Source organism: Choloepus didactylus, chromosome X (assembly GCF_015220235.1).
Source record: "Choloepus didactylus isolate mChoDid1 chromosome X, mChoDid1.pri, whole genome shotgun sequence".
In the NCBI taxonomy this organism is placed as follows: domain Eukaryota; kingdom Metazoa; phylum Chordata; class Mammalia; order Pilosa; family Megalonychidae; genus Choloepus; species Choloepus didactylus.
The window spans coordinates 20648497-20668793 of NC_051334.1; the positions used below are offsets into that span (position 1 = coordinate 20648497).

The following is a 20297-nucleotide window of genomic DNA, read 5'->3' on the forward strand; positions in this document are numbered from 1 at the left end:
TACTTGTGGTCTCTTCTCATTTAAACTTCTAGAACATTTTTATTTTATCTAGGATTTATTAGCATATTACTTTGTGAATACAATAGCAGTCCCATTATTTTTAACATTGGTGACAATCTTTCAAATTTCCTTCCTTTAGTTTTATTATAAGTCAGTAAACTTTGTTGGAGTGTAAATACATGTAGAAAAGTGCACAAATACTAAGCATAGAAGTCAGTGAACTGTCACCAGGTGAACCCCATGTAACCAGAACCCAAATCAAGAAACACCTTAACAAGCATCTCAGAAGCCCCCTCTATGCTCCACGCCATTCACTCACCCCCTGCCCTTCCCCCAACAAGGTTACGCACTATGTAGACTTTTATCATCATATATTTGGTTTACCTGTATTTAAACTTTAGATAGATAGAATCATATTGTATGAACTGTTTGGGATCTAGCTTCTTTTACTCGTTACGTTGTTGAGATTCACATATGTTATGGGGAACTGTAATTTGTGTATTCTTGTTGCTGTACAGCAGTTCAATTTTTCAAATAATTTTCTTACATCAGCATATGAATTTCAGCCCTGAAATCATATAAAGGCCAATGATGTGTCTCCGTGGGGAAAGGGTATATATGCTAAAAGGTATAACACTGAAGTGGTTACAAAGTTTTCTAACTTCTTTCCGCCTCTGGCCAGGGCAACCATTGGAAATGTTGGAGAGCTCGGTGTCCAACAGGGGCTTCCAGGCTGTTTTCTGAATATTTCAGAAGATCTCGGAGTGCCCTAATAAATTGAGGAAAAGTAGGCTCCTACAGAGCTTACACCATTTCACTGAGCATAGTACCTATGACATATAAGTGCCAGTGCATATTATGTTGTCAGTGTTTTGAAAATAGGCAGATATGGAAGTACACAATCAACAGACAATGACTGCTACACCAGATAGCTCCTGGCGCTCCAGGGTGGCAACAGGGACTCAGAAAGCAACAATGTAGTAAGTGGCTCTTTGGAAAGCAAAAGTTCAGTAAGCAAAGGAGTATCATCTCCATGTAGTTCCCCTACATGCCTTATTTCTCCAATTCCTGAGTTGATGAAGAGCTGCCCTAGAATCTTTTTAGTGCCTTTTCACCTTTGTGCTAATGAACAATTAGTTGTTATTTTCTTCCTTTAGTATTTTCAACAATCTCCAAAGTGAACCAGAAAGGCAGAGATTTTTCCTTCTACCCATTTCCTTCTACCTTTCAGGACTTAGGATGAAGGCAGCATACTTATCTGATGTGGAATAAATGGATAACCCAGTATCCTTTTAAGATGTCATCTGCTTAAAACAAATGCCAGCGGTTCCACGTCCTTCAGGGTTCATCTGTCTGGCACTTGAGGGGGTACAATGAATCTGCTGAGGCTGATGTGGGTTGGGTCATCTGTGCCACAGATCAGTGAATGCTGTAGGCTCAGAATGGGTTTCAACAAACTAATGTTAATTTTTTTTTAAACAAGTGGACATTGGCAACATGATTGTGGCTTTGCTATCCCATAGTGGTACACCAGCTGTTGGCTGTGAAGAAGGGTATGGAGAGAATGATTGATTGATTTAGTAAGAAATAAAAAGGTGGGAGAGAGGAGGGGATACAATGATTTTGAAAGATAGAGTTTGGTTCAGTTTAAGGACTAGGTTGCAATCGAGCCCTGTGTTTGTGATTATCAGAAACAGTCACCTGCCCTCCTTTTCCTGTTTCCATTAACATTCATTTATCCTTTCATTTTGCTTATAATTTTGGAGATTTTAGGTAATAGCTACTTATTACTATTATTATAATGACTAGTACTAACAGATGTGTATTGAATGCTTACTATGTGTCAGGTGCCATTTTAAATGCTTTACATATATAATTCTATGTAATCCTCACAATAACCCTATGAGACAGGTAGTATTATTATGATCAATTTATGGATGAGGAAACTGAGGCTTGGAGATGTGAAGTAACTTGCCCAATATCACCCAGCTAGTAAGTGATAGACAGTATTTGAACCCAGGTAATCTTACAAAAGAACTAATAGTATTAACTACTAAGCTGCCTTATTTCATGAGGATTATTTTCAAGTGAATGCATATTTAAACTAACTTTAATTTGTACCCTTCATTCTTAAATAGTCTCAAATACACTTTTATGTACTCTATTTATTTATTCATTGCCTTAAAATCCACTGATAAACCAAATCCCACAGTTATCCACCCCCCACCTCCCATCCCCCCAAGAAAACTCCAAGAATTTACAAAATACCATTATGTGCAAGTCACTGTATTAGCCTTTAAGAGTACTGAAAAGAAGAAATAAAATCTGTGCTCTGCCTTAATTGAGTTTACAGTTGATCAGGGAATGGTGGTATGTACAACATACAACTCTAAGGTTGATATGTTAATTCAACAAGATAAACAGATTAAAAAGTTAGGGCATTTAGAAGAAAGTGGCATTTGGGTTGAAAATTGAGTGGGTAGGATTTTGACATGCAAAGAAATGAGGTTCACTCCATTCCAAATGGAGGCACAGTTACAGAGAATGGAAGGGCATATTCATATATTGGAGTATAGTATAGCATATTCATATACTGTGCCAATGGTATACTTCAGCTGGGTTGACTCCTACAGGCTTGGGAGAGCAAACTGTTAAATATTCACGCACTTTCCAAGCCAGGTTTTAAAATCTTGGTAGCCTAAAAGCAGCCATGATAGGAGTATTTACATCTATGAAAGTTGGCAGATGCAACTGTTTTAGTTTCCTAGGCTGTTGCAAGCAGATACCATGAAAGGGGTTGGCTTAAAGAATGGGAATTTATTAGCTTACAGTGTGAGGCCAAGAGAATGTCCAAATCAAGGCATCATCAAGGCAATGCTTTCTTCCCAAAGCTAGGCTCCCAGAGATCCTTGGCTCCTGCCACATGGCAAGGCACCTGGTGGCGTCTGCTGGTCTCTCCCTTCTCTTCCGGGTTTCCTTGCTTTCAGCTTCTTCTGTGGCTTTCTCTCTCCAATCTCTGTATTCATTCCGTTTATAAAGGACTCCAGTAATAGGATAAAGACCCATCCTGAATGAGGTGGGTCACGCCTTAACTGAAGTAGCCTCATCAAAAGGTCCTACTTACAATGGGTTCACACCCACAGGAATGGGTTAGATTTAAGAACATGTTTTTCTGGGGTACATACAGCTTCAAACCACCACAGCAACAAATCATGGATTTTTAAAAAACTCTTGAGAGGGGATTTAGCACACTACTCCTTGTGTTTCAGAGGGAAGAGACTGAAGAAGTTGGAAAGGTTATTGGGAGCAGTGTTTGAAGGACCCTGAATTTTGGACCAAGGTATATAAAGATTATTCAGTAAGTGATGGGGGCTTATTGAAGGCCATTTAACAAGACATCAAAGTACCTACTGAGGAGAATAGTAGACCAGTAGTACTTATTAGATGTGGACTCACTGACTCTTAGTATCTCAGTTGTGAAAGAGACTGAAATGGTCCAGGTAATCATCTGATGCTAGAATTGTGACTCTGCTTTCATTTTCCCCGAATCCTCCAAATTCTCCAAGGAGACTGGTGATTTGATTTTCAAAATATTTTCGTACCTGAATGATTATGGATTTTCTGTGCATATAAGTATTCTGTTTAGGATAGATGATGAAAACTAATTTTAAGCACTATTTGTAAACTAATTTTGAGCAGTGAGATACAACTGCCTTGCCAATATTGATGCCATCTTTCTGAATGCAGATCATTGTAGATTACAAATCAGATTCATACCTGATTCAAAGGAGAATGGAATTTGTTGTGGTAAAGCTCTTCTGAAAAAATCCAATACAAGAAAACCTCAACCTTCAAAATGGATAGCCATCAGATTATTCATATTTAAAAATAATTTCTTTATGCTACATGCTCTTGTAATTAAAATGTGATTTAAATTTTACTTATAACATGTACAATGTTGTTGAAACAAACATTTTGATGTTTTGAGGTGCACCTGCACTGAAATCTTACCACCTATCTCCACTCAAAGGTTCCATGCAATTAACATCTTTACTAAAATTAATCTCATATATAACAATAACCAACTGGGATCTTTTTATCATGATCAAATCAGTCTTTTTATATCTATTTTATCGAAAAGATTTACATAAGTTTAGCATATCTTGCTTCCTGAGTCAAATGCATGACTATGTTTTAGAACAATTTTTAGCAGGATTAAAAAGATTGTGGATATATCTATATTTATACATCTATATAGCTCATAAAATTAGCCACTTAAACCATTTTTTAAAATATACAATTCCATGGCATTAATTATATTCACAATGTTGTGTAACCATTACCCAAATTTTTTCATCATCCCAAGCAGTCAATCTGTATCCATTAAGTGATAACTCCTTATCTTCCATCTTTTGGGCTATTGTCAGTAATGCTTATTCAGATTATTCAAATAAGGAAACAGAAGCAGCAGATGAATGTCACTAAGTGTTTTCCTCTGGAAGTAATAAATGTATTCAATTTATCTGTATATGTCATGCAGGCAGCCAATTCAGCACCCAGCAGTCGGCCTAGTGGCACGGTCCCTGGGCCTTCAGTACGTCGTGGTGACTGTTTCGCAAGGCGGAGCATCAAGTGGCACCTATGACTCCTGCCTAAAAGGAGTTTGTTTCTTGCTGCTGTTTCTTATATTCATACTGCTTCTTTTTCTTATTTGGCGTCTTTTGGGCTCTGTGGTGGTGGAATGCTCCCACACCTAGCTACATTAATGAGCCAACGGCTTACCCTGCATTAGCTTCAGCGTAAGTGACAACGCCTGCTCCTTTCTTAAAAGACAATAGGTCACCCTTTCTGCTCATTCCCACTGGCCACCTGTCAACTAAGGCGGAAATCCCCCTTCCTGGAAAGTCGAGGCAAGAAAAAGACTATCAGCGGGGTTAGGGAAAAACATGTTGGGGGTGGAAATGCATTTATGAAGATCCTAGACAGCCAGAAACAAAAATGGAATTAGACAATGTTGAGGTGAGAAGACTATTAGCCTACTTCCAAAAAAGAGAGTTAAGCTGAACTTTACATAGACCTTTCTCTGTCTGGGACTGTAAGAACTTAATATGGCACTGGTATTATTATAGAGTGCAGCTTGAAAGTGGTTCTATTAAGCCTCTACATCCTGAACCTCCAAGCTTTGAAAGAGTTGTCTAGAAGAAACAAAAAGGTAATGATTAACAAATTCAAAAACATGAACACAAAAATAGTTATAGATTGCTTGATGTACTGGATAACAGAAACTGTTACGCCTGTGCCGAAACACTGTGTCTTGCTACGCTCCAGGAAGCCTGTCCCTGCTAGCCCATTGATCATTGTCTAAAAATAAATAATGTCTGAGATTTAGCTAAAATGTTCTAGTATTGCATGCCTGAATGCTGGTGCTTACGTTACAAAGAATTATAAAAATAAAGCTCTGATGCTCTACTTGGTCGAAGATTCCATCTTCGTACCCAGATACAACAAGGTGTCTGTCTCCTTCCTTCACCGACTCCAGCCCCCCTATCAGGACCCTGACCGTTGCTGAGGCTGGCCTCAGCAATGTCAGTCACTGAGTTAGTCACAAGTAAGGTGATAGATACCCCAGGTTTACTTTGAGAGATCACTAGTTTATTTTGTGAAATTTCTAAAATTTCTTCCATTTAGATCTTGGGGTCAAGAAGATGCAATCATATTAAAGGTTACATTAGAGTCCATGTGTTTAAGCTACCAGTTGAGATTGTTCAAGGTTTGTGAGTTGTTAAAACACCATGGTGGTAGGGTCATAGATGTGGATTCAAATTCTTTGAGGTTTTATTCTAGATATTTCCAGACTTTGGTCTCAATCCTGGGAAGCTACCTCACAAGTATGTTTCATTGGTATGGAAGAGAGGATAAAACAAGGCAGAAAGGGTGCAAATAAGTGTGGGGGCAACTCAAACTGTGCACCATAAGTTAATGAAGATGGCTCAGGAGAGTTTTATATTTTCTGTATATGAAGGACAGTTAAAATAGAACACAGAGTTGTTCAAGAAAAGTCAGTGTAGTAGCTTGAGCCTGGGAGAGGAAACTGAGAAGTAGAGAAAACAGTTCAGTTATCTCAGATAAGTTTTGGTCCATAGAGAAGACTGAGAGATTTAGAGGAGGGAACTCAGAAAGAAAGAATCTCAATATTTTAGACCTAGAACATTCTCACTTTTCAAGTAAAGAAACTAAGCAGGATTAAATGGCTTACCCTTGTGAATGTTCTTGATAATACAGCAGCTTGTGCCATTGATGGGATTTCTCCAATTTTACATGATGACTTTTCTATAGAATATTAGAATTGGTTTCCTTTGTGATTCTCACTCATATTTTTGTGAATACAGTCCTGATTATCTCTATTTTCCTTTTCTAATCGAAGCCAACCAGAGTGTATTTATTTTTTCACAAGTATTTACCAAAGGTTTGCTTTATACCATGTACTGTGCTACTCAAAGGTGTTACAATGGCAAACAAGACATTGTAATGCAAACATAGTGATGTTATGACTAATCATCACATATGGACACTCTTCCACTGAGAGTTTATCCAATTTACATAACACAATAAAAACGAAATTTGGGGATTACAAAGTGATCCAATTATTTTCATTGTACCATTGCTCCAATTCAAAATCCTCCAAAGAGAAAAAGCATGTTATACTGCTCAGTGATGGTGAAGGTCCATTGCTTCCCTTTTAATGTCTCAGTGAGGTTTTCTACAGGGCCAACAGTAATATTCGGTTTTCAATTTTATGAAGTTAGGTTCTTGAGGTTTGCATGCAAAATGGATTCATTTTCTCTAGAACTTCCCTGGAGATATGGTTGGTTCAAGCTTATGTTCCAAATGGATTTGTTTAAGAATCTCAAAACATAATGAAATTGTCCTATTCATGGCCATGCCACATAACTCCCTCATTCATGCTTGCCTGGGCCCAAAGTAGAGCAAAGCAATCCAAACATATTTTCCACCCCGAAGCAGCATATTGATGCCCACCCTTGAGTCTGAATGCCTAAACTTAAACCACTGTTCACATATTCAGCCAAATGAACAGTAGAGGACAGAGCTGAAATGGTTTTCTAAGACTGTTAGAAATGTAAAGCACTTTGAAGTTTGAAACCTTTTTAAAAATGCAGGGATAAGTAGTTAGAAAATTCTGTGGTTTTTTTTTTTTGAGAGAAGCAAAGAAAATAATGAACACATATTAAGTCATTAAAATAATCTTATTTTCCCCTGGTTTTCAAGTAGAAGGAATATTGCTTGAGATATCTTGAAAAAGCATTTTTGTGATATAATTGTCAATGGAATATGTAGCCCCAGATTTCCCATGAGGAGCTCATGGCAACAGAGAGGTAAACATACCACTTCTCTGCATACCTGGTAATGTGAGGTGCTGAGCTTCTGTAGAGAAGCTATTCTAACACAGGGTTAGTTAACCAAACTTTCCCTGGGAATAATAGTGGTGCTAAGGAATGCTTAGTGCATATATGTAAACTTTTGGATCACCATGATTTGTCTTTTGCAGTCACTGTTCATTAATAAAACATCTTTCATATTTATCTTGGTCAGGTGCTTTCAAGTGAGGGTAGTTGATGGGATCCCATTGCGCAGTCCAGTGGTGATATTTGCCAGAAGAACGAAGGGCTGTTCAAGAGTTGTTGGGCAGCCTAGAGATAATAAACGTCATCGAACCATCCACATGTCACTTTGTCAAAACAGTTACAATCATGGGTCAAATCAAGAGGAAATAATTCATATTCCTACAGTGTACAAGGGAGGGAAAGGTGTCAATTGCCTTGGTTTAAAAAATAATTAACTAGATATTTAATGATTACAAAATAAATTTATACACAATAGAGGAGCTATGGAAAATTTAAGGAGTACAGAAAATTTCTATAATCCTACCATCCAAAGGGAAACGTTATTAAAATTTTGTTACGTTTTCTTCCATACTTTTTTTCTAAGCATATTTTATCCTCTTTGAGATCATCCTTCATATCTCATTTTATCACCTGCATTTTTACATGAATTATAAAAGCACATTTACTCATTCTTCACATATATAATTTTAATGGCTGTATAATCTTTCATCTTATAGGTGTACCATAATTTATTTAAGAATTTCCTTTTATTATTGGGCAATTGTGTTTTTGTTCTGTTTTTTTAGTGAAGCTGTGTAAACATCTTTGTTTACAGGCAATATTTGGACAGCACTCTTGCCAGAATAGACAGTGAGATGATAGGGTTGGGGCACATGACTATTAAAAAAATAAATTTCTAATGCCTGTGATCATACTACCAACTCTGTCACCATCTCCATTCAACTGATAATATTAATTCACTAATACCTAATGCTACAACCAAGAATTTAGAATTAAACTGAAGTATTAAATATTGTTGAATTTTCATTTGTCTGCTTGATAACTTTACAGCTTTATTTGTCTTCCATCCTTAAAGGTAATTTTGGCTCAAAGGCTAAGAACTGCCAACATTGGTAAATGCCTAGCAACGTCTTTATTCATGGCTCTCTCTCTTGACTGACATCCTCTGCTTTCTCATTTTCATGTTTAAAGATCATTTAAAATAATTCTAAAAATTGCCCAGTTTGACAGACTGGAAACTTGTGGCTTTCATGGGATTCTAAAAATAAAATTAAGTATCATATTTTCTACTTTGATTTAATTTGCTTTTACCACTTCTAAACCTAGTTACAAATTTTTATGAGTATTTTCAAATCTGAGGTGCTCAGTAAGGAGCTAAAGTCAACTTCTTAAGCATTTGCTAAAGGAGGCTCTGCAAGCTCAATTTCATCTTTGCTGATTGGTCAATTTTACATAAGCTGGATGAAATCTGCCTTGGAGACTTTGCTCTTCTTTAGGTAGAGAGTGTTATACGTCTTTCATTTCCCCAAGGTCACCTGTCTATTTCTCTTTGAATGCCAGCTGGGAAAGGACCTTTCCAGCAGCAGAATTTCCATGTAGTTTTTAATAGGAACCTGTAATTTGTTTTTTATCCAATATTTATCATGATCAGAACTTTGGGTTAAAAACCCTGGCTTTTCCACTTAAAATGTATACACTTCCACAAAACCAAAAAGAGTTAATCTCAGAGAATTCCACAGGAAAAAGAATACATCTATCCAATGCAGTGATTTCCTTGGTAAGTGTAAGAGGCCACCATTAGAATTTCTCGTGGTGGACAAAAGCATGATTTGTATATACTTTTCCAAAAGACTAATGAGGGGGTAAAACTGGATATAAAATGAACACAGGGAAAATAAAATCTATCCATCAGGTTTATTTATTGTACTTATGTCTACAATCTAAAATATACTTAAATTTAAGAACACTTCAGACAGTTTTTTGTGGTACTAGATAACTAGAAAAATCCTGCTTCAAAGCAGCTAGAAATGTTGGGAGCAGAAAGACAATATCCTTTTAAATGGATAGTTGAATTTGTAAGAAAGTAGGGGAAACCCCAAGAGGAAAAATCCCAAAGAAAACTGAAAACCAGAGTCTATGTACCTGAACTGAGGCTGAAGGTTCCCTGGGTGAAGAAGGAAGGGATGCTGGTTTTGTTTACCTAGCAACTTGGTATATAGTACCCTCCTGGGGATGGGAGACAAGGCTGTAGGCTTGTATGGCATGGAAGTTGGAACTAAGAAATATGTGCACCTTTGTAAACTTGGGACCCTCGAAGGGATACATCCTCAGTAAAAGGCTGGGCAAGAGGGAGACAGAAAAGAAGCTTGCTGTCTTGGCGTGGACTATGGGTAGGAAAAAAGAGTCTCCCATGAGAGTTCATAAACTGCTAATGCAGTTGGAGCTCATAGTTATAACCTCTCACCATGCTCCAGGTTCCCTCAAGTCAAGAAAGTAACATAAAATAGTTCCTGGGATGACAACATTACTGGGGTCGCCAGCAGAAATGTCACATGTGAAGTTCCCCTGAAGATGAGCTCACAAGAAAAAATACAAAACCTGAGGAAAATCTTCTTCCAGAAGACTCAACAATCAGTAAGATTGGACTCCAAGAACTTCAGATAGTGGAAATATCACATAGATAATATAACTAAAGATATGAAAATAAACTTCCAATAAAGATAGCATAATGAGTTCATGTTTCAGTAATGTCCTCTGCTTCAAAAACTTGGGCACGATAGATTAAGTATGAAAAGAAAAAACAAAATGACATAGACTCAAATACAATGTAAACATCTTCATGGACCAGAAAAGAAGCAGGAACACAAAAAGGTAAATGGGAATGCATCTGCTTCATGTGCAGGTTGGGCTACTACTGGTCCAGAAGCAAGCAGAGGCATCTGGGAGTTCAGCTCTTTGGGTATAGAGGGCTAAAATTACTCCCTGAAAGCTGGGGGACTGGGACAGGCTCACTACTTCAGATCAAGGGCTGGAATGGGGCTCACTCCTTGTGAGTGGAAGTGGAGGCTTGGAAATGGAGGCAGGGGGTGGGGGGGGGGAGGGGACAAAAGCACTCTTGCCTGACACTGCCTGGAGCTGTGGCCTGAAATGAGCAACAGTCCTAGGGAGGAAAGAAGACAGAGACAGAACCCCTTTCCAAGGAACTGAGCCAAGCCACTTCCTTGTTCCATGACTGGAGTTTTAATAACCCTAACATCACTGCAAGGTACTGCCATATGAGAACTGGTTCTTTATATGGGGACTAAGGGCCTTGTAGAATTAATTGTAAAAACAGCTTGTTGATGAGAGGTGAACAGAGAGTGTTAGGGATGAAAAATCAGTGTTAGGAATGAAGAGGGAAACTGAATAATAAAAGTTAAAGTCTACCTAGAAGAAATCTTAATTATGAATTTTTAATCTCTTATTAACAGAGCCTCAAAGTATGTAAATTAAGGGGGATGATACAGCAGACCTGGAAATAAAAGGCCTTGTATTATCATGGAGGAAAGTAAGAGGGGGGACAGGGTGTCTTAATGGGGAAAACTTGGATTTGGGGGAGGGAAATTATTCATACCTGGTTTTAAAATAATGGTAGTATTTTAGCATCTGATTAGTAGAACAGGAAAAGGAAAGGCCAGCATTATTACAATGAGGAAAGATATAAGAAAATTTATAATTAATAAGGATGAAACAGATTAAAAACAACTTCCAGTATGGAGGTTCAAATGATGGGTTTATCAGCAGATTCTGGTGTGGGGAGATCCCTTGATGCTATAGTGCTAGCACTCTCAAACTTAGATGCATTCCAGGGAGGAGAGGGAATTCTAAATTAACTGAATTTAGTTAAAATTGACTAAAATACATTTTTTTTCATCATGAAAAATGAAGGTTTCAAATAGAGATTAAATGGAAAAGTAGAGCAGGTTTGGTAAGATGGAAGTATTGGTCTCATTTCTTCACTCGCCTTCAACCAGGTTATACACTCTACCCTTGCTTAAAGCCTTGTGGAAAATGGAGTGTACTTTTCTGCACCTTGACTTTGGCCTTGGCCATGTGCCTTGCTTTGGTCAATGACATGTTTATCAGATGTGACATGAACAGAGGCTTGAAATGTGCTTGAGTTTTGGGCCCGTTCTCCTTTCAAGCTGTCATCGTCACAGCTTTCTCCAGGTAGTGCTGGGAGAATGAGTCAGCCGAAGCTGATATGAACCCACTCTGAACCCCGGAGCCTAGGCAAGCTCAGCAAACTTGCACCCTAAGTACAGCATGTTAACCGGCAGATTCGTGATCAAGGAAAATATGTTTACTATTGTAACCCACTGAATTTGGGAGAAGTTCATTATACAGCATTATTTAGCAAGTTACACTTTTTTTTTTACACAGCTGAAATAATTTAGCCTGAAAAAGTACTCACTCGAGATAATTGTCCAATGAACCTTCTTATTCCCAGGTTTCGTTAAATCAGGACTTCCTTTTATATTGGACCAATATATGAAGTACACTTTATATTTTGTTTGGGACAATAATGTTTCCTTGTTTGCAAATATCCCGCTGTAGGTAGGTTGCTCTTCAACAGAGGCTGTGTTTTGAGTTCTGAAATATGAGTGCATTTAATACTGTATACAAGGACTGTGGTTTTCAGTTTTTAGCTATTTTGTGTGAAGCCTGGTTCTCTGTGCAGTTGTCTTCTTTGACTTTCTGAAGGTTGCCAGATACTTGACTCAAACTGAACAGAAAAATGCTAAATTGAATTTGAGACAGAAATGGTGGATTTTCCCGGTGCTCTCCCACATGATATCACTTCTAGCATAGTGGAAAAAGTACTAGGTTTCAAGTCATGAGATTTAGTATAAAGCACCTTCTAATTGCAGTACTATGCAGTACACAAGCATGACAACATCTGGGAGTCTCAGTTTCTGTAAGCTGCTTGTGTTAATCTGCCTGTTCACTTAACATGGGTGGTTGAGGTTCAGACGAGACAAATAATAGGAGGGTGAATTGAAACCTGCTAATTGTTATTGATGTGCCGATTACAAAGCACTGGGACTTCTCATCCTGGCTTCCCCCTTCCTTCCTGCCTTTCTCTGTTCCTCTCCCCCACCTCTCCACCCCTCCCCCAACACACTGCCCCCAACTACCTAGAAAATGATGTAGTGTTCCTAAATCTTTATCATTTTTTGTTCCATTCCTGCATGGATCTATTTGCTTAACTAATAAATTAATTTTGTGCCTTCTAACTCAATTAGACTCTCCCCGATTAATCTAATGTCTTCCAGCGTTGATTTTCTGGCAATGAGATAGAAAAAATGATGGCCTCGAATGTTGCAGATTGTGGATATGGTGGCATATGTTTGGGTAAGGTGTTTTGTGGAAGGGCCTCTTGGAATTCATCTTAGCCTTATCTCCATAAGCACATTAATTCATCAAATAATTGTGAGTGCCTCCTCTTAGAGAGGAAGTATATGCGATTCTGTAGATATGGTAGCGAACAAAGCAGACAAGGTCCTGCATAGATCTTGCATTCTAATGGGTAGTGTATTAGTTTTTTACTGCTGCTGTAATAAGCTACCACAAAGTTATTGGCATAAAACCACACAAATTTATTTTCTTATAGTACTGGAGTTCAGAAGGCTAAAATGGGTCCACAGGGCTGCATTTCTTCTGGAGGGTCCTTGCCCCTTTCAGCGCCTAGACACTGCCTGCATCCTTTGGCTCATGAGCCCCTTCCTCCATCTTCAAAGCCAGGAGTGTAGATTTTCGAATCTCTTCCTGTCTGTCCCTCTGCATCCATTGTCACATTGCCTTTTGTCTGACTCTGATTGCTCCTGCATCTCTCCTATAAGGACCCTTGTGACTGTGTCTGGCAATCCATGATAATCTCATCTCAAGATCCTTAACTTAATCAGATCTGCAAAGTCCCATTTGTCATATAAGGTAATATGCACAGATTCTGGGGATTAGGATGTGGACATATTGGGGTGGAGGTTATTCAGCCTACCACAGGGTGAGACAGAAAGTAAAAAGATAAACAAGCATGGAAGAGGATTTTGGATTGTGTGCTCTGAAGGCAACAGAGTAACATGTTAGAGCTGCACTGTCTGGTGTGGCAGCCGCTAGTCACATGTGGTTACTGAGCGCTTGAAATGGGGCTAGTGCAACTAAGGCACTGTGTTTTTAATTTAATTTAATTTATTTAAATTTAAATTCAGATAGTCACAAATGGCTAGTGGCTACTGTATTGGACAGCAGTGCTCTAGGCTTTTTGGAGGCCACAGAAGAAAATCTTCCCTCTATTTTTTAACTTAGCTGAATTATATGACCACCCATGGGACCAGTCAATCCCCACTGACCTTAATAGATGGAATGAACAACAAGATACATTTTTCTGAATGGGCAAAAAAAGAAACCCTCCCTATTACTAGAGCAATCTTGTAGCTCCAACCAGAAAATATCCCTTCCATTTGGGAGGTAAGGTCGATTGGGGCACTGTTCGTGACACTTCATTTCCTTCCTGAATATCCACAAACTTGCCCTGGCTTCCTGATGGGCTGTGTGTACTTCCTCACCTCTTGACTTTGGGCTTGGCCATGTGACTTGCTTTGGCCAAAACAGAATTTTAACAACCATGACCCAAGCCCAGGCTTTAAACTTGCTAAATTTACTTGATTTGGCCTCTTGCAGTTCTGTAACTGCCATAAGAACAGCCTATCTCAGGTAGCTGCTGGTCCAAAAAGAATGTGGAGACATGTGGAACAGACCTGAACCCCATGTGGGGACTGAAATCTAGAGCCTGGAGTCTGTCCTTGCCCGGCTGAGTTATAGCCAATTCATAATTCTCTTTTAAGCCTTTGAATTTTGGGGTCAGTTTGTTACTCAGCATTATTGCATCATAGCTGACTAATACAAGGGGTTATATAAAAGGACTTCTTTCTAGGAGGACTTTGTACATTAATGGGGGAGGCTGAATTTGCCTCCATAATTCTGCTGAGCTCCCTCTGGTTTTTACCTTTTGCTTTTATGGTGGGGAAGACCAGACAGCGAGACAGGGATTATTTGCTTTCAGGGCAGTTTCTTTTAGTAGTGGTAAGAATAGGGAGACCTTCAAAGTCTAAGGATTTGTGTAACAGAGATTACACAGCTCAGTGAGCAAGGCAGCTGAGTGGAACCCTTCACTTTAACAAGGTCTATTTCTGGTCCCAGTGACGTAATGTTATCCTTTCTGAATGCTCCATCTTTCAAGCTTTGTTACCAGGAAAGCAAGGAAAATATCATTAACTAGCCTTCCTTCCAAAGAAAGCATGATGAAAAAAGGGTTGTAAAGGCTTTGAAAATACCAAAGTATTTTAAATATGTGAGTTTAATTTCAATAGCTGGAGTTGCTAAAAGTTAGCCTGGCAATGCCTTGCAAATGGACATTCCCTTCTAAGCAACTGATGGTGAGCTGTCACCTCTCCTGTTGTTTCTCTGCATGGCCAAAGTTGAATGAGTTTTTCTCCTGGTGATTTTGTTTTGCCTCCTGAGCATTAATGTTGCTGGAATGGTATTGTGATCTCCCCCCAGGTGCATCGATTTCCCTGCTTGAATTGATGTAGTCCCACAAAGAGAACACCTCACTGTTATTATCCTTTTGGATGCTCTATTCGTTGGCATGGCCACTCTGCTCAGCTTAATGAAAAATAGGCTGTGTCTATGGAAGTAAAAACAGTGTTTCAGATGTGGGAAACTTCCTGAGCTTGAATCATGAGACTAGGCATCTATTCAAAGATTTAAGGGAGCCCGGTTTCAAAAAATTTAATATATCAATTAATGAAATGATTAATGGAACAGCAAACTGTAGACTGCAAGATTTTGAACCCTGCGTGTGTGTGTGTGTGTGTAGGAAAATTACTTTCTGTATGTTTGAATTTGGCAACAGAGGCCAAAAAAGCCCAATTATTGCCTATATTTTCTCTATTTTGGATGAGAATATTTATTTTCCAAGGAAGTCATTAAATTGGGTCAATTACCAATATCCATACATGGACGTTTGACTCCTTTCTCTGTGCTCTTGCTGCAATTTCTCAACTCAGTTATATTATTCCTATTTGTTGTATAAGTCCAGAACCTTCTCCCCATGCCAAGGGTCAGCCAGGCTTGGGTCTTTTGGGGCCAGGGCTAATAGAGCAGCTTTTTCACCTGAAGCTTCAACAGGGATGAATTCAAGGGAAGATGCTTAGCTGAGTTGAATAGGAAGTTGAGTCCAGTAAGCCAGAAGAGGGCAAATCAAAGAAGATGGTTAAAGTCAAAAGGCCAGAAGCAGAGAGTGGCAGTTGGGGTTGGGCACCAAAGAGAAGAGAGACCCACTTCAAGGAAGCAGGATGCCTTCCCAGGCAATTTTTGGAACAGGCCCTGTTGCTAGGAGCTGGCACCCACGTGCCTATAGGAGCACATCAGAAAGAGCCAGCCACAAAGGGCTGAGTTGGGGCCTGTCCTCCAAGTCTGCCTCTTCCACAAGACTGTGAGCTCCACGAGGAAGCTCTTATCTACTCCTTCCTTATTCCTCTAGGGCTTATCATAACAGGAACTCAAGAAATCTTGGCAACATGGGAAAATAATTATCTGGAATAAGCATGTACACAGTATTTTTAATACAACTATTTAAGGAAGTCAAGTTATACAAAGAGTCTATTAGGAAAGGTGGGAGAACTTCCACTTATATAATTAATTGCATTTTGTGTAATGGAAGAGCTGAAAAGACAGAATTAAGAAGATGAAATGTATTGTTTTTGAAGGAAAAATGCTGGTCATAGACAGGGCTTTCTGGTAGCAAACGAAGTACGCTTTTAAAAAAGGCCAGAGCTAGTCTTTGGAGTTAGTAAAAATTGTGGCTTCTATTGCCGTGAAAAGAAGATGGACTTAAAATGTCCCCTTTAGTTTCTTTTTAAAGAAAAGCACTTTGAAAAGGAGAAAACACCAAGTGCCAAGTCTCATTACTATCACCAAGCCATGAACACCTCCAAGCCACAGAAAAATATGTTCATAAAAGGACTCTGCTTTGGAGATGGGCTGGTGAGAGAAGTTCATTTGAGATATTCCACGCACAAGCTGCCTGCATTTAGTGCCATCTCCCTGAAATCCCAAATTACTACTGTCACCACTGTGTGCAGGAAAACTTTCAGGTAAATAAAGGGCACAGTGGGAAGGAAATGTTAAATGCTCTTACAGCGGTCTAATGTTAACAATCTCAGAGCATTATTTACTTTCACGGTAAATCATAGTGTGAAAATAACAATATACATTCCTGTTACTGATTGCTGTCATCAATCCCCATGGAATACTGACTCTTTTCATCTTTTTGTACAATTGCAGAAGGCCTGAAATAAATCCTCCACAAATGAATGTCAGTCAGTTCTATTTGGCTTCCGGGTTTTCTAGAAATGCTCAGGTTCTTGTGCCTATATTCATATATGTATTCCCGATATATTTATACACACAGATATTCAGAGCAGGGACTGGCAGACTACAGCCTGCGGTCCAAATGTGGCCTGCCACCTTTGTTTGGTTTTTATTTTTACTGTAAAAACAAAATAATGTATAGGTTTGCTTCACACATTAAAAGATCTGAATAGTACATTTAATTATAAATCCAGTCGTCCCATTCAAAGAGTTGCAAACAAAGTTTAAACAGAAACTTTTAATTGCTTTAGGTTTACACTAAAAAAAACAAAACAAAACAATACCAAAACACCTCTTAAATTTACTGAGCATATCAAAAAACCAGATCTAAAATGTTAAGAAGACATAAACTTTGTAATTAATGGATCTGCTATTTATCCCCCCCCCCCCCCCGGCCCAGGCCAGCTTTGCACAACAGATAGCTCATTCCACTCCAACCTGTAGCTTATGAAGGAAGTAAAGCAAGTAGAAATTAAATCTTGCATTAACTACTAAAAGAAGTCTTAAAATTGTTTAGGGTAGAGAAATTATTCACATCAGTATCTTCCACAATTTCACTCCTTCCTTCAAGAGTAAAAAGCGAATCCAATGGCTGAGTTCTTTCCCAATCTTCAAAAAAAAATCACCGCCCACATCCCCTCCCAGCAATTCCTTCCTTCCTCCAGGAAAATGTTAAACTAACGGTTTCCTTTGTGACCCGGCAGAGCCGGTGTGGGGGCTCCGTGGGCTGTCCCCGGGAAAACCAAGGGGATTCCCAGCCGCTGTCCTCTGCGGCACTGAGCTTCACCTACTAGTACTATGCCGCCTGGGTTTTGTACAGCTCGTGATCTAAGAGTGGTTTTTAAAAAATCGAAAGAAGAATATTTCATGACAAGTGAAATTTTAATATCAATGTCCATGAATAAAGTTTTATGGGAACATAGTCATGCTGGTGAGTGTATCATCCAAGGATGCTTTTGTGCTACAATGGCAGAGTCAAATGGCTTGCCAAGCCAAAAGTATTTACTCTCTGGCTCTTTGCAGAAAGTTTGTCAACTCCTGATGTAGAGCATGCTTGTTATTCCTTTTTAAAACTTACTTTTTGGTGATGTATAATGTAATACCTCAATAAAGGTAAAGGGTTCAAGTCCTCTGAATTTTTACATTTGCGTTCACTTGCATTACCACTCCCCAGATCAATATAAAGAATATTTATAGCACCCCAGGAGGTTCTCTTTTTTTTTTATGCCCTTCCCAGTTGATACTCCCTTCCTCAAGGTATCCATTTTTCTAATGTCTAACACTATGAATTCTTTCTTCCTGTTTTTAAAATTTATATAAATGGAGCAATATGGCATGCATTATTTTATGTCTGGCTTATTTCATTCAACTTTATGTCTTTGAAATTCATTCATATTGCACAGGGCACTAGTTCTGTAATTTTTTTTAATCCATTCTATTCCTATTAGATATTGTGTAGTTTTCAAATTTTGACTATTTTGAATACAGCTGATATGAACATTCTTTTACATGTATTTTGCTGAACATATACACTCAAATTCTCTTGAATATATGTCTAGAAGTGGAATGGCTAGGATGCTGATCCACTTTTAAAAAATAAAACTCCAATTTGCTATGAACAAAATACACTTGGTGGAACCTTTTAAATGTTAAGCAAAATATTTTTATTTTTGGAAACGCATACAGAAGTATTTAGGGGGTCAGATTTCTGGGATTTGCTTTAAAATGTTTGTGTAATAAAAAGGAAGAGAAAGGGGGTGTTCTAGTTTGCTAATGCTGCCAGAATGCAAAACACCAGAAATGGACTGGCTTTTATAAAGGGGGTTTATTTGGTTACATAGTTACAGTCTTAAGGCCATAAAGTGTCCAAGGTAGCACATCAGCAATCGGGTACCTTCACTGGAGGATGGCCAGTGGTGTCCAGAAAACCTCTGTTAGCTGGGAAGGCACGTGGCTGGCGTCTGCTCCAAAGTTCTGGTTTCAAAATGGCTTTCTCCCAGGACATTCCTCTCTAGGCTGCAGTTCCTTAAAAATGTCACTCTTAGTTGCACTTGGGGTATTTGCCCTCTCTCAGCTTCTCCAGAGCAAGAGTGCTTTCAATGGCCGTCTTCAAACTTTGTCTCATCTGCAGCTCCTGTGCTTTCTTCAAAGTGTCCCTCTTGTCTGTAGCTCCTCTTCAAAACATCACTCACAGTTGCACTGAGTTCCCTCTTCCTGTTGGCTCATTTATATAGCTCCACTGATCAAGGCCCACCCTGAATGGGTGGGGCCACGCCTCCATGGAAATATCTAATCAGAGTTATCACCTACAATTGGGTGGGGCACATTCCATGGAAACACTGAAAGAATTCCAATCTAATCAGCACTAAAATGTCTGCCCCACAAGATTGCATCAAAGATAATTGCGTTTGGGGGACATAATACATTCAAACTGGCATGGGGATAGATTAAAAAAAAGACAAAGCATTGACAGTGGTTGAAGCTGCATGATGAATTTGTTACAGTTCATTGTATTCTATTTTTTCAGTGCATTTGGAAATTTTTAAAATGAGAAAAAAGTAATAAGTTGAAGTAAATAACAAAGCAGGCCTCGTATTACCCATGCAATGCTAAGCATTGAGGAAAATTCCAACTTCTATAATTGTGATTACATCTGCATTTTTTAGTACCTGAAAAACAAAACTCACAAACTTGTTTTATTTATCATGAAAATAACTGGAGATATTCAGCATAAGCTGTGGGGACAGGACAGAACTAAGTGCATCAAATTCCATCTCTGGAACTTTCTAGATACACATTCTTATGCAATGTCTTTACCTTTGCCAAACTTGATTTCTTTGTCTGTAAATGAGAACTCTTATACCCAGAGTTACTCTGAGGATTATATTGAGACAAGACATATTCGAGCCTTTCACTTAGCACTTGGCATATAGGAAGCACTCGATGAATGTTGTTTAAATCTGTCTATCATGCAGAGTGAGATGGAGTTCAACTTCCAGCAATGTAACAACCCTCTCACTGAGAATGTTTAGAAAGCCTGAACAAAATATTAAAAATTCTGTTTGATGGCATAGGAGAACTCTCCAGGTGTGAGGATTAGTGGCACGAAGATCCTTTAGGGAAGAAAAGCCAGAGAGAAGCGAGTCTGGCATCTGGTACTGCATTTTAGCTCGAGGCACTTGACAATTCCAAAAGCAGTGGCTGAGAGGCTGGTAAGTAGGAGCTTTCAATAGACTCAAAGGGATACTGGGACAAAAGTTTAAGACTACTAAGGAGGGGTCTTGATATATATATTCCAGGCTTTCTGTTAGGCTCTTAAGGACCACCACACTCAAATATTGTGTGAAATGGAAAGTTCCAGCTCTCAGACCTAGTTTTGAATAATCTCATTCCCTGATT

General features: G+C 38.7%; 1 long non-coding RNA gene across 2 annotated transcripts in view; it reads left to right on the forward strand.

Moving 5' to 3' along the window:
* Nucleotides 1-20297, forward strand: part of LOC119523743 — a 134519-nt gene that overhangs the window by 32693 nt on the left and 81529 nt on the right. The window lies entirely within an intron of this gene.